The sequence below is a fragment of the Pristiophorus japonicus genome, chromosome 1 (genome assembly GCF_044704955.1).
Source record: "Pristiophorus japonicus isolate sPriJap1 chromosome 1, sPriJap1.hap1, whole genome shotgun sequence".
In the NCBI taxonomy this organism is placed as follows: domain Eukaryota; kingdom Metazoa; phylum Chordata; class Chondrichthyes; family Pristiophoridae; genus Pristiophorus; species Pristiophorus japonicus.
Window position 1 is genome coordinate 108,101,238 of NC_091977.1, and position 24,998 is coordinate 108,126,235.

The following is a 24,998-nucleotide window of genomic DNA, read 5'->3' on the forward strand; positions in this document are numbered from 1 at the left end:
TCCTTTGGCTCGTCAGGCACAAGCAAATTTACAAGGGTTTCGTATAATGCCGGACCTGCCACCGATAAGAAGATCGCTTTCTTACATTCCAACGCAGCCCGGTTCTGGACTGCATTGTCTGGAACTTTGATTATGTTATTTGTGGTGAAATATACTTCTAGCCGATCCACATATGCTTTAAAACGTTTCCGGTCGTGTCTATATTCCCCCAAATGTCCCAATACACCTGCCATTTTAATCTCTAGCTGTTCACACCGTGTGCTGTATTTTACCTCGGATTTTGCAGCTTTTTTCCAAAGACAGAAACTTCCAAAGTCTCTCTGTCGGCTGGCTGAATCCTTCACCAACAAAATTTAAGCTTTAAATCATCCAAAAAATCCCATCTCAATCGCCAAATGTGATATATTCACAGAACACAGCACACACAGCTTCCTAAAATGGCAGGCTGCTCTCTCGGAAGTCACGGAAGGTGCCTGGTTCTGTTTAATCATTAACTCTGCAATTGCAGTACACACTACGTCCACATCCACAGTGTGAAGCTACAAATATTACAAGCTTACAGACATTACAACTACGTACATCACCACGGATGCATCAGGCACCGCCATGATCTCGCAATGGATTGGCGGCCTGGAACGCCCAGTAGCCTTCGCTGCTCTTGTCTGCAGAATGTAAATACTCTACAGGGGAATGCAAAGCACTCGCTTGCATCTACACATGTGAACGCTGGCACATCTAGCTCTATGGCAGGAAATTACCCTCGGTACAGATCAACAAGCGCTAACTACGCTACTCGCTACAACTGGATCTGGGCACAGACCACTACGAATCAGCCGCTGGTCAGATCGCCTTCATCAGTATAACTTCCATGTACAATACATCGCTGGCAGTCACAGCCATGTAGCTGACAAGGTCAGCCGCTCGACACCTGCTTCGAGCTCTGGTGCTGAATTGTTCACAGATGACGACACATATGTCACGTGGATCATCACTCAGTCCATCAGAAACCTTGTCTTTTGCAACAAACTCAAAACCGAATCACAGAGTGATGTTACACTCCAGCACGAGTGCCACTTCTTCCAGACTGAGTGGCCTAAGCAAATTCCGGAACAGCTGAAAACATTACACAGACGTCGCGATGAATTTTCCATTTGGAACGATGGCTGCCTAGCTCGTGATGATAGGGCAGTAATTCCCAAGTCGCTTCAACAGCGCGTTCTCTCATTGGCACATGGTGGACATCCTGGCATTTTCTGCATCAAGCAGAGATGTCGTGATTCAGTATGGTAGCCTGGGATTGACACTCGCTGTCATGTATTCAACTATCACCATAACCGATGTATAAGCTGACCTAAGTTGTACACCTTGAGAACATTGACCACAAGGGGGTGAACTTGTGGGAGACACTCCTAACCTGGACTTTCAGGTATAAAAGGGGAAGCTCCACCCACCTTCTTCACTTGAGGTCTAGGTAATAAAGGTAACTGGTCACAGAGTGACCGTCTCTCAAGTATGGGCCTCGGGTGCATTTATACTGTATAGTAAGGACATATCATGGGCGACGAGAAACTGGGATATAAACCACGCGAGCATGGCCACGAGCAGCACAGAAGAGAGGTACTGTGTTGGTGATGATCTGGACAACTTTATTGAGAGACGACAGCAAAGTTTTGTCACTAAGGAATGGTTGGGACAGGATTCGGCCGACAAACACAGGGCTCATCTCCTGCCGGTTTGTGGATCCAGAACGTATTCCCTGATGAAGGACCTTCTAGCGCCTGGGAAGCCAGTGGACAAGACGTTCGAAGAGCTCAGTAAGTTGAGCAGTGAACACTTTAAACTGGCGAGCAGCATGCACATGGCGAGACATCGGTTTTACACGCACCGGCGGCGAGAAGGGCAAAGCGTTCCAGACTTCGTGGCAGATCTCCGGCGACTGGCGAACCTATGTAAGTTCCCAGATGCATGCAGAGCGGAGATGCTGCAAGACTTTTTTATTGAGGGCATCGGGCATGCTGGGGTTTTCAGGAAACTAATTGAGACCAAAGACTTGACCTTGGAAGCGGCGGCTCTGATAGCCCAGACATTTATCTCAGGGGAGGAAGAGACCAGAATGATGTATGACAAAAATCTTGGCTCAAATGCGGCAAACGACCAGGGAGTCAACATTGTTAACGCGGCACACAGTTCTATAGGCAGACAAGGGCAATCGGACATGCCCCAGCATGTAGTCGAACCCAAAGGGGAAATTCAACAGAGACAATGGCTATCTAAACGGCGATTCATGCCATCGCAATGGAAAATGCGACCAGTAATGGGGCCATCAATACCTGTTAATGGTGCGTTTAAGGACAGTTACAGAGGCAGTCAGAGATGATCGACTGGTAATGGAGCTTTTATTTCCAATAACGGGGCCTCCAGCTCATGCTGGAGGTGTGGAGGCAAACACCCAGCCAGAGCTTGCAGTTATCAGCAATATACCTGCAGAAACTGCAATGACAGCGGTCACTTGGCGCGTATGTGCAGGAAGCCTGCAGCCAAGTTGATGTACGAGGAGGACGGGCTCGATGTACTACGAGGCCAAATGAATACTGGGGGAAATCACTGGAAGCTGAAGTTCAGCAAGTTCATGTGGAGCACATATACAGTTCATATACCAGGACGCCACCGATAATGATGAAAGTGCTCCTCAATGGCATCTCAGTACTAATGGAGCTAGACACGGGGGCCAGCCAGTCCCTGATGAGTATCAAACAGTTCGAAAGGTTGTGGGTGTCCAAAGCCAGGAGACCAAAATTATTGCCGATTGACGCATAGCTACGGACATATACAAAGGAGATCATTCCGGTGCGAGGCAGCGCCACAGTAGTCGTGACCCACAAAGATTCAGAGAACAGGTTGTCACTCTGGATTGTCCCGGGGGACGGTCCCGCACTACTGGGGAGGAGTTGGCTTGCTGTCATGAACTGGAAATGGGGCGATGTCAATGCAATTTCTTCTGTGGAGCGAGTATCATGCTCACAGGTCCTGGACAAATTTGACTCATTATTTCAACCCGGCATTGGCACATTCATGGGGGCCAAGGTAGTGATTCACATAAACCCAGATGCCAGGCCAGTACACCACAAGACCAAAGCGGTGCCGTATGTGATGCAGGAAAAGATAGAATGCGAATTGGACCGCCTGCTGAGGGAAGGCATCATCTCGTCAGTCGAATTCAGTGACTGGGCGAGCCCAATCGTGCCGGTGCTCAAGGCGGATGGGTCGGTTAGAATATGTGGCGATTACAAGGCCACCATCAATCGGGTGTCACTCCAAGACCAGTACCCGCTACCGAGAACAGAGGACCTCTTTGCGATGCTATCCCGGGGCAAACCTTTTTCAAAATTGGACCTGACCTCAGCTTACATGACCCAGGAGCTGGCGAGTGAGTCGAAGAAGCTGACCACCATCATGACACACACGGGGTTGTTTGAGTATAACAGATGTCCATTCGGGATTCGTTCGGCCACCGCGATCTTTCAGCGAAATATGGAAAGCCTCCTCAAGTCGATTCCAAAGACATTGGTTTTTCAAGACGACATCCTCATCACGGGTCGCGATATTGAAGAACACCTCCACAACCTGGAGGAGGTGCTACGCAGACTGGACCGGGTAGGGCTGTGACTGAAAAAAGCGAAGTGCATCTTCTTAGCTCGAGATGTAGAATTCCTGGGGAGGAGGGTACCAGCAGACGGGATCAGACCCACTGCGTCCAAAACGGAAGCGATCCATGGAGCACCCAGACCCCATAACACGACGGAGCTGCATTCGTTCCTGGGGCTCCTGAACTATTTTGGTAACTTTCTTCCCAAATTGAGCACGCTGTTAGAGCCGCTACACGTGCTACTACGCAAAGGTCATGATTGGTTCTGGGGGAACAGCCAGGAAAGGGCTTTTGATGGAGCACGCAACTTGTTATGCTCCAACAAACTGTTAACGTTATATGACCCGTGTAAGAAACTTGTTCTAACGTGCGATGCGTCGTCCTATGGGGTCGGGTGTGTGTTGCAGCATGTGAATGCCAATGGTAAGTTACAGCCGGTAGCTTATGCCTCCAGAAGTCTGTCCCAGGCAGAAAGGGGCTACGGGATGGTAGAAAAGGAAGCGCTAGCATGTGTATATGCAGTAAAAAAAAATTCACCAGTACCTGTTTGGCAGGAACTTTGAGCTGGAGACAGATCACAAACCCCTAACATCCCTTTTGGCCAATAATAAGGCTATAAATGTGAATGCATCGGCCGGCATACAGAGGTGGGCACTTACGTTAGCCGCCTATGACTACACAATTCGGCACAGACCTGGCACTGAAAACTGCGCCGATGAACTCAATAGGCTCCCACTAGCCACCACTGAGGGGGCAACTGAGCATAATGCTGAGATGGTCATGGCTGTTGAAGCTTTCGAAAGCGAAGACTCACCTGTAACAGCCCGTCATATTAAAGTCTGGACAAATAAAGACCCACTACTGTCTTTAGTTAAGAAATGTGTCCTGAATGGGGACTGGGCAGCCACGTACGGGGCATGCCCTGAGGAATTTAAACCGTTTCATAGGTGCAAAGGTGAACTCTCAATAAGGCCGATTGCCTACTGTGGGGCAACCGAGTAGTCATGTCCCAGAGGGGCAGAGAGATGTTTATCAGAGAACTTCACAATGAGCACCCACGCATTGGCATGATGAAGGCAATTGCCAGGTCACACGTTTGGTGGCCAGGGATAGATGCAGACCTGGAACTTTGTGTTCGCAGGTGCAACACATGTGCTCAGCTGGGCAAAGCACCCAGGGAAGCCCCCCTTAGCCCCTGGTCCTGGCCCGCCAAGCCATGGTCACGCATCCATGTGGACTAAGCAGGTCCTTTCATGGGAAAAATGTTTTTGGTTGTAGTAGACACCTACTCCAAATGGATTGAGTGTGCCATTTTAAATTCAAGCACAGCCTCTGCCACGGTAGAAAGTCTACGGGCAATGTTCGCCGCTCATGGTCTACCGGATGTCTTGGTCAGCGACGATGGCCCGTGCTTCACAAGCACTGAATTCCAGGACTTCATGGCAGGCAATGGAATCAACCATGTCAGAACGGCACCATTCAAACCGACCTCAAACGGCCAGGCGGAACGAGCAGTGCAGATAATCAAACAGGGGATGCTCAGAATCCAAGGGGGTTCCCTACAAATCCACTTATCACGCCTCCTGTTGGCTAATAGATCCCGACCACACTCGCTCACAGGGGTTCCACCCACAGAGCTGCTAATGAAAAGGACGCTCAAAATCAGGTTATTCCTTATACACCCTACTATGAAAGAAATTGTAGAGAGCAGGCGTCAGTCACAATGTGACTACCATGACAGGAATGCGAGGGCGCGATGTATTGATATCAATGACCCTGTTTTTGTCCTTAATTACGCTGCAGGGCCCAAATGGCTTGCAGGCACTGTGATTACCAAAGAGGGGAATAGGGTTTTGGTAGTTAAACTTATCAATGGACAAATCTGCCTCAAACATGTGGATCAAACTAAAAGGAAGTTCAGCAACCCCATAGAAGAAGCAGAGGAAGAACACGACATAGAGTTTACTCCACCACAGGTGACCGAACACCGGACCAAGTGGAGGAGAGCCCAGTCACTGTGGGCAGTCCGGACAGGCCTGAGGCACCGCAAACAGCAGACACTCAAAACAGCGCCCAACAACCGGAGCCCCAACTCAGGCGCTCTACAAGGGAGCGTAAACCACCAGAGAGATTTAACCTGTGATCCTAATAAGACTTTGGCGGGGAGGTGATGTCACGTATTCAACTGTCATTGTAACCCATCTATAAGCTGACCTAAGTTGTACACCTTGAGAACATTGGCCACAAGGGGTGAACTTGTGGGAGACACTCCTAACGTGGACTTTCAGGTATAAAAGGGGAAGCTCCACCCACCTTCATCACTTGCGGTCTTGGTAATAAAGGTAACTCGTCACAGAGTGACCTTCTCTCAAGCATGGGCCTCGTGTGCATTTATACTGTATAGTAAGGACATATCACTCGCATTGAGGAGTTTGTCTCACACTGCGAAGCATGCAGTCTGAGCGAAAAGGCTACAAAGATCCGACCAGCGCCAATGAAGCCCATTCCATGGCCACAAAGACCATGGCAACAACTTCAGTTGGATATCTTCAGTCCAGTTGACGCAGCTCCACAGAACCACCTTGTTGTAGTACATGACCTGCATTCCAAATGGCCAGAAATCATTACAAGTTCAGTGACCTCATCAACGATCATCACTATTCTGCAGCGTATGTTTATGAAATGAGGCCTCCCATAGGTCATAATCACTGACAATGGACCACAGGTTGTGTCCGACCAGTTCGTGGATTTCTTCACTCGTCATGCTATTGAGCATCGTCTTACTGTTCGGTACAATCCTCAAATCAACGGAGGTGTTGAGCGTTTTAACCATGTCATCAAAGAGGGTTTGAAAGCCACTCTCGCAGCGAGCCAAACATTCGCGAAGCAGTTCAAATCATTCTCTGCACATACCGTTCAACAAAATACTCGCTAACGGAGAAGACACCCGCTGAGCTTATGATTGGGCAGAATCTTCGCTGGCTACTGGACATTATCAAACCCCCCAGCCAAACGTAGCGTGAAGATAACCACAATCGCATCCAGATTTCAGAACGCCAACGAAAAGCGAAGTCATACACCGACGCAAAACGACACGCTCAAAAGACACAGTTGAAGAACTGTGATTGGGTCAGAGTTAAGCGCCCAAACCAGTGTCATAACCTCACATCTTCACTGTCACCTCCAAAACAGATCGGGTGAAAGTTCAGCGCTAATACCTACGAGCTCAATGTTGGAACTCGATGGAACGCTCGTAGACTGATCCCAACTCACAGGCCAACAGTCCAGCAGGATGGAACAGAGGCACGTTCTGTTTCCCAACCGAAACCTGATCAAACACCACAAGCTCCACGCCGGTTTCAGCGGAGCAGAACACGGCCTGGCTATCTCAAGAACTTTGTCTGTTCATAGACTGTGTTTTCAAGAGGGGGGAGATATGTTGTGTTCCTACTCTATTTGTTTGTTACAGCTCACGAGACAGGCATTATGACCCTGCGGATGCTATTCATATACTGCTGTAAACATGCTGGTTCATGCTGGTTTATGGACACAATTTTGGGAGTTGCTATAAAGGACACAGTTAGTTACATTACTCCAGTTTCAGTTAGTCTTTTTATTTGCGTACACAACACAGCACACCACCACCTTCACAAGGGCAAATAGGGATGTGCAATTAAAGAAATGTTGCATCGAATTACATCGCATCTACAGCAGAGAAACAGGCCTTTCGGCCCAACTGGTACGTGCCGGCCTTTATGCTCCACAAAAGCCTCTGCACACTATTGGCAGCCATGCCTTCAACTAGGCCCTAAACTCTGGAATTCACTCCCTAAACTGCTTCGCTTTTCTACTTCTATTTCCTCCTTTAAGATGCTCCTTAAAACCTACCTCTGTGACCAAGCTTTTGTTGATGAGTCTTAATATCTCCTTATGTGGATCGGTGTCAAAATTTATTCGACAACGCTCTTGTGAAACGCCTTGGGCCTCCAAAACTGTTTCAGTAAATCGTTCAGTTCTTTCCCTTGGTTGTTGGGCCATTGGCCATTAAGTCCCATTCAGAAGGAAAAATGAAGGGTGCCTCGCCGAATCCCTCAGTGGGCGTCATTTTGGGCAGGTCGGCAGCACAGCCACTGCCTGTACTTGCTATAGATATTTAGATTAGGAAAGGAATCATCATCAACAACAACTTACAGTTGACATGCTTTTCAGTTTGATTGGCTCTATGTAACTTTCTGCAGTTCTTGCAGCTATCCATACTGTTTCAAGTTTCTGAGGTCACAGGAAGTGTTGGTGGAAGTGTAGAACACCTTCATTAGCATTTAAAGGTTACACCACTTGCTCACAGTAATGGGGCTAGAAACTCCACTTTCTTTGCATTCTTAATGCCCACTTAACGCCCATTTAACTGCTGAAATGACGTATAACGCCCATATATCACCCATTCTGGCACAAAATGGAAACTAACGGGCTTTTTTAGGAGACTTATCGCCGAGTGTTATTTTCCCAATAGGCTTAACGCCGAGAAAAAATATCACCGCCCACCCACTTTTTTGGGGCGGAATCAGCCGTTACTTTCCAAATGAAATTAATGCCAAGATTCAATATTAACGCTCGCCAACTGTTTTTTGTCGTAAACAGCATATTTACCCAAACTAACGGCCATGGAGATCGGCCATCTTCAATTTCACCACCTCGCACACATATCGCCCACAATATCGCTCGCTCAAAAAACAGCCCACAAAAAGTGGAACTAACCGGAACGAACGCCAGCGGTGTGTCTGGCTTTGTTAAATCTCACTCTTATGTGAGGAGCTGATATCAGAAAGATTTGACTGAAAGAGCGCTGATGTGAGTGACAACTCTGACACACTGCTGTGTGTGTGCAGCTCAGATATCAATGGTGCCCATAACCTTGGTGCCAGTTAAAGTTTACATTGATTGATGTTAAGTTGTATTTAACCCTTTCATGTTAAGGAATCACCAGTGTGTAACGGTCCAGCTATCTGAGACAATGCGCAACAAGTTTATGTTCAATAACAAAAGTTTAATACCAACATTGGTCTGAAATCATAAGTATCACAGCCAATAAAACCCAACTCCCGTCCACACCCCACTTTTTCCACCATTGACATCAATCAAATGTTCAACATGTCCAGCAACACAAAATACAAAGGCAAAGCAGGAGCGTGGTCCCCAGCCCCCATACATCGCAACAAATTGCATACACGCAGAGGGAGATATAACACAGCCATCACCTGTGGACATGCACCACACTTTCCTTCCCCCTCTCCTTCTTCCCATCTCCACCCATTCCCCTCCTTGGGGGGGATGAAAGCAGATGCGATGGTTGGATGGGTACGGGAGCGGGGGTTGCCGAGGGGGCAACATTCTCTGATGCAGAAGCAAGATCTTGGACCTTGCTCTCATCTGTTGTTCGCAGTGGTGGTGTAGGACCTAGGGGTGGAGTGCCATGCTCGGGGACCACTGGGAAGCCTGTGGCAGCAGTGTTCCTGGCTATCGCATCCAGGGACTCCTCCATGCTCGGAATGTACTCGGTCATGGTGGCCAGGTGTCGGAATATGCCCCCCAAAGCTTCGCTGAGCTGGTCACCAATGTCTACAATCTTCCTGGACAACTGTACCTTTTCTCCGCCTTCACGTCGCACTCGTGGAACAGACCTGCTGCGTCCACAAGGCCTCCGCAGGGTCGCGCCATCCTGGGGACAAATGGGGTGCCCTGTGGAGAGGTTCTTGGGGTCGGTACCTCCAGAGTGGAGGCAGGAATGACCGGAGGATCAATAGATGGCCTTGAGGTGATATGGGTTCTGGAGCATGGCGATGCAGATTCTTCGAAGTATGCATTCTCATCCGTCGAGAACAGACCCAGCAGATTGATGGCCGACAATCGGAGCTTCTTAGCACCAGATGTAGTAGAATCGTCCGCCGACTCCTGCCCTGCGCCCCCACCTTCTGGCCTCTGTGGTCTTGCCTGGGACCGCGCTGCTGGCTGAGCTGCAACACACAAATGAGGTGGTTAGAGGAGAAGGGGGTGCTAGGGTGACAAGGTGAGTCCAGCACTGCACACAGCATTTGCACGACAAAAGCACCACCACTCTCAAAAGCATTGCAGACATCACATTTCATCACCGTCAACACATTGTGCATTGCAATGATTTTTATTAGGCCAGCATTATTTCTATGACACTATTAGGAATCATCTATCATACATGATTGGTCAGATATGAGTTGGTGTGGCAACTATTGACTTTACATCACGCAATGGTGTAAGCTTTACTCACGTGGCATCACTTCAGGGTCTGCAGATGCGTCCATGGCTGTCCGGGGGTGCTTCCCCACAAGTGCTAGCACTCACTCCTCCATCACTGTGATGTCGCTGGGGACTGGTGTCCCCCCACCCATTCGCTTCTGCATGGACCTCATCGTCGATAGCTTCTTCTGTAAAAGGTGACAGAACGACATGGCATGAGATCGTTGCGTGATATCATTGCTAAGTATGGTCACAGAGACTGATACAACACATAATCGACAGATGTAATCATGATTATTATGATAATTATCATTCTCTATCTAAAAACATACACTGTGACTGCAGGATTTGAGTAAAACATTCCCGGTAAAAGTGCAAGACCTCACATCTGCTGATAGTCACTCAAGACTGTTACAAATCCAATTATATAAATACATAAGTACATGTAAATCAATGTAATACTTACTCTTGCAGATCCCACAAGGTCGTTCCATTGTTTACAGCATTGGTTGCTCTCACGCACCTCGTTGGTCGCCAAACGAGACCATCTCTACTATCTCGGTCCATATCCTCTGGTAGGCCTTTGGGATGGGCTTCCCACACCCTCCCTGTGTCAAATCACCCCAGCATGACTCGACCTCCTGCAGGAGGGAGGCGTTTGCCTCGTCCAAGAACTTCCTGGCTCTTTTGCGGCCTCCAATGTGCTCCTCTCCCACCTCACTGCTCTCTCCAGCGTCAGTCTCCACAGTGTGCTGTGATGCCTCCTCCTCTCCCTCCATTATAGGGCAAATTCGGTCAAATATGTGGCTGGTAACAGCTACTTTTTGTTTGCCTACTTGCTGTGAAGCTCTAAAGTCTCCCTCCTTCCTCCCAAAGCAGAGTGGACAAGGGAGAACCAGTGGATGTGGTGTATTTGGACTTTCAAAAGGCTTTTGAGAAGTTCCCGCACAAGAGATTAGTGTGCAAAATCAAAGCACATGGTATTGGGGGTAATGTACTGACGTGGATAGAGAACTGTTTGGCAGACAGGAAGCAGAGAGTTGGGATAAATGGGTCCTTTTCAAAATGGCAGGAAGTGACTAATGGAGTGCCGCAGGGCTCAGTGCTGGGACCCTAGCTCTTTACAATATACATTAATGATTTAGATGAAGGAATTGAGTGTAATATCTCCAAGTTTGCAGATGACACTAAACTGGGTGGCGGTGTGAGCTGTGAGGAGGATGCTAAGAGGCTGCAGGGTGACTTGGACAGATTAGGTGAATGGGCAAATGCATGGCCGATGCAGTATAATGTGGATAAATGTGAGGTTATCCACTCTGGGGGAAAAAACACGAAGGCAGAATATTATCTGAATGGCGGCAGATTAGGAAAAGGGGAGGTGCAACGAGACCTGGGTGTCATTGTTCATCAGTCATTGAAAATTGGCATGCAGGTACAGCAGGCGGTGAAGAAGGCAAATGGTATGTTGGTCTTCATAGCTAGGAGATTTGAGTTTCAGAGCAGGGAGGTCTTACTGCAGTTGTACAGGGCTTTGGTGAGACCTCACCTGGACTATTGTGTTCAATTTTGGTCTCCTAATCTGAGGAAGGATGTTCTTGCTATTGAGGGAGTGCAGTGAAGGTTCGCCAGACTGATTCCAGGGATGGCTGGACTGACATATGAGGAGAGACTGGATCAACTGGGCCTTTATTCACTGGAATTTAGAAGGATGAGAGGAGATCTCATAGAAACGTATAAGATTCTGACGGGACTGGACAGGTTAAATGCGGGAAGAATGTTCCCAATGTTGGGAAAGTCCAAAACCAGGGGACATAGTCTTAGGATAAGGGGTTGGCCATTTAGGACTGAGATGAGGAGAAACTTCTTCACTCAGAGAGTTGTTAACCGGTGGAATTCCCTGCCGCAGAGAGTTGTTGATGCCAGTTCATTGGATATATTCAAGAGGGAGTTAGATATGGCCCTTACGGCTAAAGAGATTAAGGGGTATGGAGAGAAAGCAGAAAAGGGGTACTGAGGGAATGATCAGCCATGATCTTATTGAATGGTAGTGCAGGCACGAAGGGCCGAATGGTCTACTCCTGCACCTATTTTCTATGTTTCTATTTTTCTATGTCATTTGTTTGTGCTTTGGGCACTTGAAGTGTTTTCTTCTTGTTGTGTCATTCTTATGAGGTTATCCAATATCTTTCTATGATCCCAAGATTTTAATTTTCTTTCTGTGAAGTACTTGACATTTTGCTAATTCAACTGAACTAACTAGTGTATCCATTTTTTGATTTGTCATCTGCAGTCAAGAGGGCAGCTACCATGTGTTTATGATGAACAATCCAGATTAGGCCATTAAAGCTGACTGCTTATTTCAACAATTGTCCTGTTTTAAAAAGTTAATAAATTAACTTCTCCAGGGGCAGTCCTTGAAGGCTTGAATTCTTTCATGATTAGGATGGCTAAATTCAATTTGTCTAATTTTAAAAGAAGTTATAAAGTAGAATTCCTTCACACACTTAAGCAAGTGGGAAAGCGGGTTGTGTAGAGGACACAGAAAGGCTGCAAAGAGATTTAGATAGGTTAAGCGAATGGGCTAAGGTTTAGCAGATGGAATACAATGTCGGAAAATGTGAGGTCATCCACCTTGGGAAAAAAACAGTAAAAGGGAATATTATTTGAATGGGGAGAAATTACAACATGCTGCAGTGCAGAGGGTCCTGGGGACCTTGTGCATGAATTCCAAAAAGTTAGTTTGCAGGTGCAGCAGGTAATCAGGAAGGCGAATGGAATGTTGGCCTTCATTGCGAGAGGGATGGAGTACAAAAGCAGGGAGGTCCTGCTGCAACTGTACAGGGTATTGGTGAGGCCGCACCTGGAGTACTGCGTGCAGTTTTGGTCACCTTACTTAAGGAAGGATATATTAGCTTTGGAGGGGTTACAGAGACGATTCACTAGGCTGATTCCGGAGATGAGGGGGTTACCTTATGATGATAGATTGAGTAGACTGGGTCTTTACTCGTTGGAGTTCAGAAGGATGAGGGGCGATCTTATAGAAACATTTAAAATCATGAAAGGGATAGACAAGATAGAGGCAGAGAGGTTGGGGAGACTAGAACTAGGAGGCACAGCCTCAAAATACCGGGGAGCCAATTTAAAACCGAGTTGAGAAGGAATTTCTTCTCCCAGAGGGTTGTGAATCTGTGGAATTCTCTGCCCAAGGAAGCAGTTGAGGCTAGCTCATTGAATGTATTCAAATCACAGATAGATAGATTTTTAATCAATAAGGGAATTAAGGGTTATGGGGAGCAGGCGGGTAAGTGGAGCTGAGTCCACGGCCAGATCAGCCATGATCTTGTTGAATGGCGGAGCAGGCTCGAGGGGCTAGATGGCCTACTCCTGTTCCTAATTCTTATGTTCTTATGTTCTTATGTTCTAAGAAGCAGTGTATTAGGAGCACTCATTCACCAAGGAGCTAGTCACAGAACTCTGTCACCTTGTGCAACCAGACTTGCAGCCTGAGAGCAAAGGAACCACCAGTAGCCCTCAAGATCACTGTGCCCTCAATTTCTTCTCCAGTGGATTCTCCAAGTCGGCAGCAGGAGACATAGCAAACATCTCCCAGTTTAGCGTCCAATGCTACATCCAGGAGGTCACAGAGGCTCTCTACACCAGGAGAAGGGACTATGTTTTTTTCTCGCTGAACAGAGAGGAGCAGAATGAGCACACATGTGGCTTTGCCAGGATAGCGGGATTCCCCGTGGTTCAGGCTATTGTGTATGCAATAACTGTTAGACTGAGTACTGTTTAATTCCAAGAGGTATAAACTTGGCTCTGCTTTATTTAGGCCCAAAGTGACTAATATACAAAATGGGCTGCACACAAGTATGTGCAGCCTAATGGCCCCCAACAATGACGCCATCTAGTGGTCAGTGATCCCAAAAGTACATACGTGACAATACCCCGCTCTGAGATATTAACACAGTATTTTACAAATTGAGAATGTCTGGTGTTTTACTTCCATCCAACACAATGAAAAACATCTTCCCCAGGAAGAGACCTGCAAAGTCTATGTGGATCCTGGACCATGGTTTGGACGGCCACGACCACAGACTCAGAAGCTGGTGCTTTGCTAAGCTGCATGCAAGTGTTGCACTGGTGCACACATGATTCCAGCTCAGAGTCAATTCCCGGCAACCATACATGAGACCTGGCGATGGCTTTCATTTTTACAATGTGTGCTATGTAGCTCGCGTACAAATTTCTCTCTCCCTTTCTTGGGCATAACAACACGGTCCCGCTAGCCGTCTCAGGTTGGCAACGAATTCCGCCGCATTCTGGCCCTCTGAGCGAACGAGCGTGTAAAATCTGTATCTCGAAATGATGATGCCTTCATCTGGCTTAAGGTGATCCTGTACCAGTGTACACAATTCTTCATACGTCTTCTCTGTTGGTCTCACAGGCAGGAGTAGATTCTTTATCAGACCATAAATTTTTGGACCGCAAACTGTGAGGAACATTGCCCGGCGCCGATCTGCGTCGCCGATCTCCTCCATTTTGTTGGCCATGAAGAACTGGCTCAAACAGCTCACAAAGTCTGCCCAATTTTCTTCTTCCACAAATCGCTCCAACAATCCAATTGCGCTCATTTTTGCATGCAAAGGTTCTTGTTGCCTCATCGCCAAATGTTGTGTATGCAATAACTGTTTAACTTCAAGAGGTATGACCTTGGCTCTGCTTTATTAAAACCCAAAGTGACTTATATACAAAATGGCTGGCCTTTTATACTTGGACTGCACACACCTGCGTGCAGCCCAATGGCCTCCAACAGTGATGCCATCGAGTGGCTAGTGATCCCAAAAGTACATACATGACACAGGCACCGTTGACTGCACCCGCATGGCTTTGCAGGCACCGTTTACCAAACCTGAGATGTTCCATAACTGCAAAGGCTACCACTCACTTAATGTGCAGTTGTTGTGCGACCACACCCAGCACATCATGATGCCCAGTATCCCGGCAGCAGTCATGATGCCTTCATCCTGCGCCAGACCGGTGTGCCAGCAATCATCCAGCCATCATGTCAAATCCAAGGATCGCTGCACGGAGACAAGGGCTATTCGCTCTGCACCTGGCTCATAACTCTCCTCCACAACCATACTACTCCTGCCAAGCACTCCTATAGTGACAGCCATGCTGCCACAAGAAACATCATCGAGCAGACCATTAGCTACTGAAATAATGGTTCCGCTGTCTTGACCGCTTGGGAGGAGCCCTCCAGTACTCACCGGAGATGATGTCCCATTTTGTCGTGGTGCATGCTTCACAACTTGGCCATCATGAGGGTGCTGTCACCAGGGGTTGCAGGACCACCTCAGTGGGAGGAGGAGGGATGAAGAGGAAGGGACAAAGAGGAGGATGAGGAGGACCGGAGTAGGCAGGCAGCAGATCCCCATTCTGGATGGGCTGTATGTGAAGGCCTCATCAGACTCTAATTCCAGTGACCTGAAACTCCAGATCCCCGTTGCTCTCCATATCCCCATCATATCATCCCACCGTCATGGAACATCACAGCGGCCTCCTGGGCACAAAGCTGAAATGAGAGCCACCACAAAACAAATATTCCAAACAAAATTAATAAATTCATTACTATTCAATCAACATTACAATATTGAATATTCCAAACAAAATTAATAAATTCATTACTATTCAATCAACATTACAAATATGAACTAATCACTCGTACAATCCCTTAGTGCCTTTCAATTCAGGTGCCTTTTCCTACGCTAGTATTCCTACGCAGTGCTCCTCAGTGTCTTCAGCATGGCTGATGGAAGGCTGCTGAGTTTCCGTGGGGGAGAATACAGATGGCCATGCAGGATGTCCTTGACCAGCTGTGGATCTACAAGGCTCGGCTGTAGTCACAACTAACTGGAAATGGCCAGAAGCAGCCTGGGCTGATGGGCTGACAGGCAGCGGCAAGGACAATGGTGGAGTGGCAGTGGTGAGAGTAGGAACGCTGTCATCCTGAGAGAGGACAGCAGGTTCTGCTCCATGGAGCCACAATCTGAGCTTGGGTGGCAGCAAGCTGAGCCTGCATGAGAGCAGTCTGAGCTTCCACTGCAGCACAGACATTGGGACAATTCCGTTTGTGCTGCAATGGAAGCCGCAACATCGCCCATCACACGCAGCATCATGGCTGGGTCCACAAGGTCTCTCTTGGATTTGTCCATCATTTCCTTCCTGGAAATCCTGGGTTCCAAGCTCCGTGCATAGCCCGGTGCAATATTTGAGCCGGACTCCTCCATGCTCCTTGACATTGACAAGAGGCTGTCTGGGCGGCTTGCCATTGCACTTAGCATTTCCATGTACAGGCCCATCACCCTTCTTCGACAGGCACCCCATCAAGATGATCCTAGTTGTATGCAGCAGAACTCACACGTGAAGTCGCCCTCCGGGGAGCTGGCCCCCGAGCTACTCTTTCCCCCTGGCCTTGCTGCAGCCCTTTCGTGCCTGGTGCCTCACCTCATACAGATCTCACCTGCATGCTACCCTCTAAATTCCACACTGTTCCAATTTCTGAACTGATGTCTGCTGTAAGAAATCGTGAATTGGAAGAAATAACTTGAGACTAAAAAGTCTCTTCAGACTGGTGTTAGAATTGAAGGATTCATTCCATGGTACGATAGCTAAAGCTACTTGAACAGCGTGAACATAAATAACTGATAACAGGCAGCTCCAAATATCTGAAGGCCAAGAATGGCATGTCTGACTCCAACCTTGGGAGGATGTGAAGAGGAGGGATTCACCCAAGAGTTGAGACAAAGAACTCGACATATCATAGGTTAAATGGTCCTGTCCATATCCTACACCAGGCCCACCCATAAAAGGAGAATAAAAGAAAGACACAGAAGGCTTTTTCCAAACAGATGGTGAAGATAAGAACTGTTTGTGTCACCAGTCGTCTGTCCAATCGGGACTAATAACAGCTACTTGTCACGGTCGTATGCCTACTATGTCTATCCTGATTGTGTGCTGTGTTTGACTATATTTGAATCACTGCTCCTTAAAATAAAATGCCTTATGACTCCTAAGCCCCTTAGGGTATCTGTGTGTGACCTTTGACCCAAATCTTACACTGCACATGTCAGATGCAGTGACCGTTTGTCGTCTTCTTCTTCTCCACTCTCCTCACAGCATAAGGGACTGGCTGGCCTGCTGGCAGTTCTTGGGTATCTGAAAATAAAAAGTCACGAGAGTTGGGTTGTACTGAGAGGAGGTGGGAAAGCAAGATATCCATGCTTACAGCATCAGCAGTTTGTAAGTGAGAAGTTATTGGGGATGAGGTGGAAGTGGGACTTGAGAAGAAGGATAAGGAATGACCATGCCATCATTGTCAGCAAGGGCTTCAACTTTTCCCATTGGAAGGCCTCAGTGACTGCCACTCCAATGATGTCAAGCACGGACTCCTTCAATTGGCTCAGGGACTGTACAGCGGCTTGGCCCTCTCCCATCTGCCATTGTTCATGGCAGTTATGAGCCATCTTTGCCTGCAAGAGAAAGGGAAGTGTGTCAGTAAGTGTAGTGCAATGTGTTTGGGTGATGTACCTGCCATAGCTGAATAGTTTCAGTGTGTTCAAGGTGTGAGATGTGGGTTTGAGTGTTGCAGCAGTGATAAGGTTGTGGGGGGGAAGTGAAGCTATGATTGTGAGATATGAGCGGTGATAGGTAGCGATTGTTGGTAGGTGAGTGATGGGGTGGTGCATTGAGCAGTGTGTGAGGCTTGTGGTGCAGATGGTGGAATATGGCATTTGCTGAAGCCTTCACTCACCTTGAACTGCTGTGTGAGGTTATTAAAATTCTTTCGGCACTAGATCCAGGTCCTTTGCGCAACACTGGTGGCTGTGACGTAGTTTGCAATCTCCTGCCAGAGCCTTCTACTAGTAGCCCTGAATGTCTTCCTGCCCCTTATGGGAACAATACATTCCGCCTTCTTTCAACTGTCACTACCAAGGCCTCAAGTGCAGCATCTGAAAACCTTCTTGCTCTCTCTCTCTCTGGGTTATTGAGCCATGGCTTTGTTTAGACTGGTAATGAGGTGCTTGGTTGGGGGCAGACATTGGGAGGGTCAGTGGCTCACTGGGGTTCAGAGTGGGAGGTCAGGAGGTCACAGCCATTGTGCTCACCATGTGCTGGAGGAGGAGATGAAGCCAGGTCACTAATGGCGAAGGAGAGCTCCAGTCATCGCTGAAGGAGGAGAGGAGGCCAACCACTGTCGTAGGAGAGGAGGACCCGGTCGCCGTTGAGGTGGAGGTCACCTGTGGGGAAGGAGAGGTCCAACCGTTGTTGAGGAGGTCCAGATGCCATCGTGGAGGAAAGGCCCATCTGCTGCCGCTGGAGGGGTGAAGGCCCACCGCTGGGGAGGGTGAAGGCCCACCGTTGGGGGGGTGAAGGACCACTGCTGGAGCGCTGGAGGTCCGGTCGCCTGGTCGGAGGCTCATCTGCTAGCCGGGCATCGTCATGGATGCCGGGAGTCTGCCCAATCTTGTGGGATTCACAGGGTTGGGTTTAGAGAAAGGGTTTAAGTGTTTAAGTCCACCTATTAGGGTCTATTAGGGCTAGGGGAGGTTTGGACAGAGGGGGAAGGGAGGCTGGGGGTGGAAAGTTGCCGGATGGTAGAAGATGGCAGTTGTTCAGCAGGGGAGCTCCCTAGGGAGCTGCCACCCCGGTGGCCATCTTGTACCTACTAGAAGGACAAGGGCAGCAAGCGTATGGGAACATCATCACCTCTACATTCCCCTCCAAGTCACACACCATCCTCACTTGGAAATATATTGGCGTCCTTCATCATCACTGGGTAAAAATCCTGGAACTCCCTCCCTAACATCACTGTGGGAGAACCTTCACCACACGGACCACACCACCCTCCCAATGCCTGCCCCCAACCAAGCCTCAGACCAGCTACCATCAAGGGTGCTACTCAGTGCCGAGATTGCAGCCAACATTTCGCCGTAGGCGACTCGGCCCATTTAGCAGTGCCTGGTCTCCAGTCGTCTTGGACCCCCTTATCACCTTACTCAGCTAAGCCCGTGTGGTAGCTGGTGTGCAATGACCACCCCACATTAAAAGAACTCACGCACAGGCATCTTGCACTCCGCTAACATGAAGTTCGGGACCAGGAATGTCAGGACCCTCATGGACAACTCCAACAGCGACAGGCCGGAATGCCGCACTGCCATAGTTGCTCGGGAACTTAGACACTTTGATATCGACATCGCCACCCTAAGTGAGACCCGGCGGGCAGGGGAAGGCCAGCTCAAGGAACAAGGTGGAGGTTACACCTTCTTCTGGAAAGGGAAACCAGAGGAAGACGCCGCCTCCACGGAGTTGGCTTTGCCATCAAGAGCAAGCTGGTCGACCGCCTCAAAGACTCCCCCTGTGGGGTTAATAAATGCCTCATGACTCTTCGACTCACCCTATCCCAGAATCAATGTGCCACAGTCATCAATGCGTATGCCCCAATACTCGATGCAACAGATGAGAGCAAAGGGGGTTTCTACTCCAACCTCGAAAAATCGCTGTCCTGCGTCCCCTCGAGTGACAAACCTCTGGGGAGGTGTGATTGGCAGAGAGGAGGTAGGGAAAGCCAACTCCAGAGGTACTCCATTCCTGACAAAATGTCTAGAGCACGAACTTGTCATTACCAACACCTTGCTCTGCCAGAGGGACAAATACAAGGCATCGTGGAACACCCTCGCTCCAAACACTGACACCTGCTCGAATATAGCCCCAAAGCGAAGGGGGCAGCAGAAGCAGTGCCACAAAAAAGTCAACGTGGGAGAACTTAAAGTCCCAGCTAAGAGAGCCCTATACAGCCAGCGCCTCACAGCTAACCTGGCGTGCCTTGATGACCCCGAGACACAGAATGCCCACAGCGCTTGGTCCGCTCTCCAGGCCTCCATAACCAGTGCCTACAAAGAGACTCAACCAGGAAACACCAGGATTGGTTTGATGAGAATGATCAGGAGGTCCAAGAGCTAATAAATCGCAAGCGCAGAGCATTTCTGAGCCTTAAACAACAACCCAACTTAGAGTTGCAAAGCAGCATTATAGATGGCTCAAGGCTGAGGTCCAACAAAAAACCCGGGACATAAAGAACAGGTGGTAGATGGAGAAAGCACAGGAGATACAGCAGCTGGCCGACAGCCATGATGTGCAAGGATTCTTCATCGCAGTCAAGGCCACCTACGGTCTAAACACCTAAGGCTCCACTCTACTGCTGGCCAAGAATGGGGAAACACTCATCAAGGACACTGAGGCTGTCAGGGCCCACTGGAAGGAGCACTTCGAAGATCTCCTCAAGTTGCATGATCAGCCATGATCATATTAAATGGTGGTGCAGGCTCAAAGAGCCGAATAGCCTACTCCTGCACCTATTTTCTATGTTCCTATGTTTCTATGTTTCTATGAGATTCTGCCTTTGACTCGAGTGTTCTCGACTCCATCCTGCAGCATGTGACCCGCCACCACCTCAGTAAAACCCCAACACTGCACGAGGTAGAAAAAGCCATAAGACAGCTTAAGAACAATATGGCTACAGGAGTGGATGGAGTCACTGCTGAGGCACTGAAGTATGGCGGAGAGGTACGACTGGTGTGAATACTTGACCTCATCTCTCTCATCTGGAGGGAGGAGAGCATGCCGGGAGATCTCAGAGATGCAGTGATCGTGACCATCTTTAAAAAAGGGGACAAGTCTGACTGCGGCAACTACAGAGGAATCTCCCTGCTATCAGCCACTGGGAAAGTCGTCGCTAGAATCCTCCTTAACCGTCTTCTTCCCGTGGCTGAGGAGCTCCTCCCGGAGTCACAGTACGGATTTCATCCCCTACGGGGCACAACAGACATGATTTTTGCAGCGGACAGTTGCAGGAAAAATGCAGGGAACAGCACCAGTCCTTTACACATGGCCTTCTTCGACCTTACAAAGGCCTTTGACACTGTCAACCGTGAGGGTCTATGGAGCGTCCTCCTCCGTTTCGGATGCCCCCAAAAGTACGTCACCATACTCTGCCTGCTCCTTAACGACATGCAGGCCATGATCCTTACCAACGGATCTATTACAGACCCAATCCACGTTCGGACCAGGGTCAAACATGGCTGCATCATCGCTCCAACCCTCTTCTCAATCTTCCTCACTGCCATGCTCCACCTCACAGTCAACAAGCTCCCCGCTGGAGTGGAACTAAACTACAGAACCAGTGGGAACCTGTTCAATCTTCGCCGTCTGAAGGCCAGGTCCAAGACCACGCCAACCTCTGTCGTCGAGCTGCAGTAAGCAGATGACGCCTGCATCTGCGCACATACAGAGGCTGATCTCCAGGACATAATCGACATATTTACTGAGGCGTGCAAAAGCATGGGCCTTACGCTAAACATCCATAAGACAAAGGTCCTCCACCAGCATGTCTCGCCGCACAGCACTGCCCCCAGTCATCAAGATCTACGGCGTGGCCCTGGACAACATGGACCATTTCCCATACCTCGGGAGCCTCTTATCAACAAGAGATGAGATTGACGATGAGATTCAACACCACCTCCAGTGCGCCAGTGTAGCCTTCGGTGGCCTGAAGAAAAGAGTGTTTGAAGACCAGGCCCTCAAAACTGTCACCATACTCATGGTCTACAGGGCTGTAGTAATATCCGCCCTCCTGTATGGCTCAGAGACATGGACCATGTACAGTAGACACCTCAAATCGCTGGAGAAATACCACCAACGATGCCTCCACAAGATCCTGCAAATCCTCTGGGAGGATAGATGCACCAACATTAGCGTCCTCGACCAGGCCAACATCCCCAGCATTGAAGCACTGACCACACTTGATCAGCTCTGCTGGGCAGGCCACATTGTTTGCATGCCAGACACGAGACTCCCAAAGCAAGTGCTCTACTCGGAACTCCTTCACGGCAAACGAGCCAAAGGTGGGCAGAGGAAACAATACAGGGACACCCTGAAAGCCTTCATGAAAAAGTGCAACATTCCCACTGATACCTGGGGGTCCCTGGCCAAAGACCGCCCTAAGTGGAGGAAGTGCATTCGGGAGGGCGCCGAGCACCTCGAGTCTCATCGCCGAGAGCATGCAGAAATCAAGCGCAGACAGCGGAAAGAGCGTACAGCAAACCTGTCCCACCCACTCCTTCCCTCAATGACTATCTATTCTACCTGTGACAGGTACTGTGGTTATTGTATTGGACTGTTCAGCCACCTAAGGACTCATTTTTAAGAGTGGAAGCAAGTCTTCCTCGATTCTGAGGGACTGCCTATGATGATGATGAATGAGGTACTGCTACAATAAAGCACCTCCTCTTTAAGTAGTGGAGCGAGTGGCCACTAGACTGCACCCCACCCGCCCCCCCACCCCACCTTTGAGCGCTAAATCAATCAACAGTGCGTTTAGCGCTGAGATCAGTGCAGCAATCATGTTAATGAGCAGGCAGCATGAATTTTAGAAGAGGTACAGGTGAATGGCGCTGGTCGATGGCCCCCCCTGTTTTTGTGCCTCATCCAATTTCTAGGCCCTAGTAATTTTGCTTTTTACTATTACTATTTATAATGATTTATAAAAATACCCACTTAAAATGAAGTGCTGTAAATTTGTAATAAATGTGATGAACAAAAATAATAACACCTTTTGCAAATGTTTCTTAACCAAATGCTATACCACAAAATATTCCAACGAAAGCATGAAACATAATTTTGCCTTATGAATAATTAAGCCAATAAATATGACATTGTGTCTCGTTGGCTCCTCGTTGTCTCCATCATAAATGAATATAAATAGGTCCCAGATCTATACCAGGCTTCTTCATGTAGATTAGGATCTGTATTTCCTCTCTGCCTTTCTGTCCTGTGAGTCTCCATCTTTATGGTAAGAATTATAAATACTTGCTATAGACTACTTAATCTTAATAATTCTGTAATATCACAAATATATAATATTAAATGAAATAGTGTTCCATAACACACTAATAACATAACCATAAATAATTAAAATGTATTTAGTATGAGGATCACTGTGATACGAGAGTAGTAATAGTTCATCAATGAATGCAAAGTTGTAGTCATTCCTATAACTCTTATGTTAATGTTGTGTAATGTATTTTTAATATTGGTTGTGAAACATTTAGTTACGGCTACAGTAGAACTACTAAAAAACAAAACTATAAACATTGGGAATCTCCATTTTGGGGTACTGAATGACTTGTGAAGTGTTTTAATATTCTTTGACCTTCGGTCATTCTCTCAGCAAAATGAAATATGTTTGCTTTGACATTGAGTCTGCTTATTGTCATGCAACTTTATTACTAATCCATTTAATTAAGATCATTAACTTGCAGTTTAGCTATCATCAAGCAAACTATCCATTTGTTTTACGCCTGCATTATGATGAAGTGGAGCCTGTTTTATTGTTATTTGGGTCACAGTACTATAATAAACCAATGTGTACATACAGGCAACACTTCATTTTTCCTAGCCAACTCCTTTTTATAATTAAATCGATTTGTTTTTCCCCTGTCAGTTAGGGGATTTTCGGCTTTTATGTTTTTGGGGTGATAATGGCGGCGGGGTGGGAAAGTTAGCACACGGGAATAGTTTGCACCTCAGTAGGTAAGTTTGGGCAGCTGGGCCTTGCGTCAGTGGGCACAGCGCTAAGGGAGGCGCTGTACACCGCTCTTGGCGCTAGGATGGGTATCTCCCTAGCTAAAGAGCTGGCCCTGGGAGCACTCCGAGAGACGCCTGGGGTCGTGGGTTGGGAAACCTAAAAAAAACCCACAAAAACATTCCCAAAACATTGCCCACGCCACCACAAATCGCAAAATTTTTTTTTTTAAAAAACAATCACACTTGCCTTATCTGATTTCCTCGGCGGTCAATTCGAGGCATGCTTTTGGGCGGACGGGTCGGGCAAGAGTCAAAACTCGTGCTGCTGTCACAACCAGGGGCATTGCACACTGGCACAGCTCTTCCAGGTGATGCTGTTCTGCGCTACAGAAGAAGGCTGATGAGTGTACAAAGAAATTTTGGTCATTGGGAAGCCAGCCAGAAAGCCTGTGTTAAATGTCAAGGGGCATGGATGAGTTTGGCACCAATTTGGCACAGGGATTTGAGCAGAGCTTGGAGCCCATCGTTTCAGCATGCAAGTGGTGGCCAACTCCATTAGCACATTTGTGGACCCAATCATGACACAGCCTCTGATGGCTGAAGTTTCAGATTCCATTGCAATACAAACAGCAGCCATCCAACATCTGAGTGCTGCAGTGGAAGCTCAGACTGCTGTCATGCAAGCTTAGACTGCTGTCATTTTGGCTGTGGATACCAGTGTTCAAAGGGGTTTGCAGAGTGTCACAGCAGTCCAGCAAGCTGTCATCCAATAGATTACTAGGATTGCTGAGGCACCACCCCGGAGGCATGGCAGTAGGCCTGTGGACCCAGAACCTGCAGTCCTCTTCCAGGGTAACAGCATTTGTCCTCACACCACTGCTATTCCCCCAGTGCTCCTGCTGTTGCCTGTCGGCCAGACAACCAGACTGCTGCCGCCCATGTCAAGGTTGTGCAGTCTACAGCCGGGCCTTCTAGGCCCAGAGCTGCTCGAAGTCATCCTCCAATTGCACTGCAAGTCAGCAGCCTTCCACCAGACAGGCTGGGGTAGTACTGTGTAGGAGCAGTAGGACAGGCAAAGACTCACGGAAGACAGGCACTAATGGAATGCACATAGGTGATTAGTTTAAGTTTTTATTCAATATGGCATGGTTTCATTTATAAATTTGGTTTGGAATGTTTATTTTATGTTGGCTTTTATTTTACATTGTGGCCAAGAGGACAATGTGATGGTCAGTGACAGAGGAAAAGTAAGGAGTGTGAGATTGTTGCTGAATTGGGAATTGGAATTGGGATTGCACTTGAATGAGCATTTCACGTTCTGCCTGGGCAGAATTGGGCTGCCAAACTTGCATTCTCCCTTTCTCTTCCTCCTCTTCCGCTTCCTCCTCTTCCACATCCTCCTCCACCTCATGTTCCTGCTCTTTAACTTCTTGCCTGA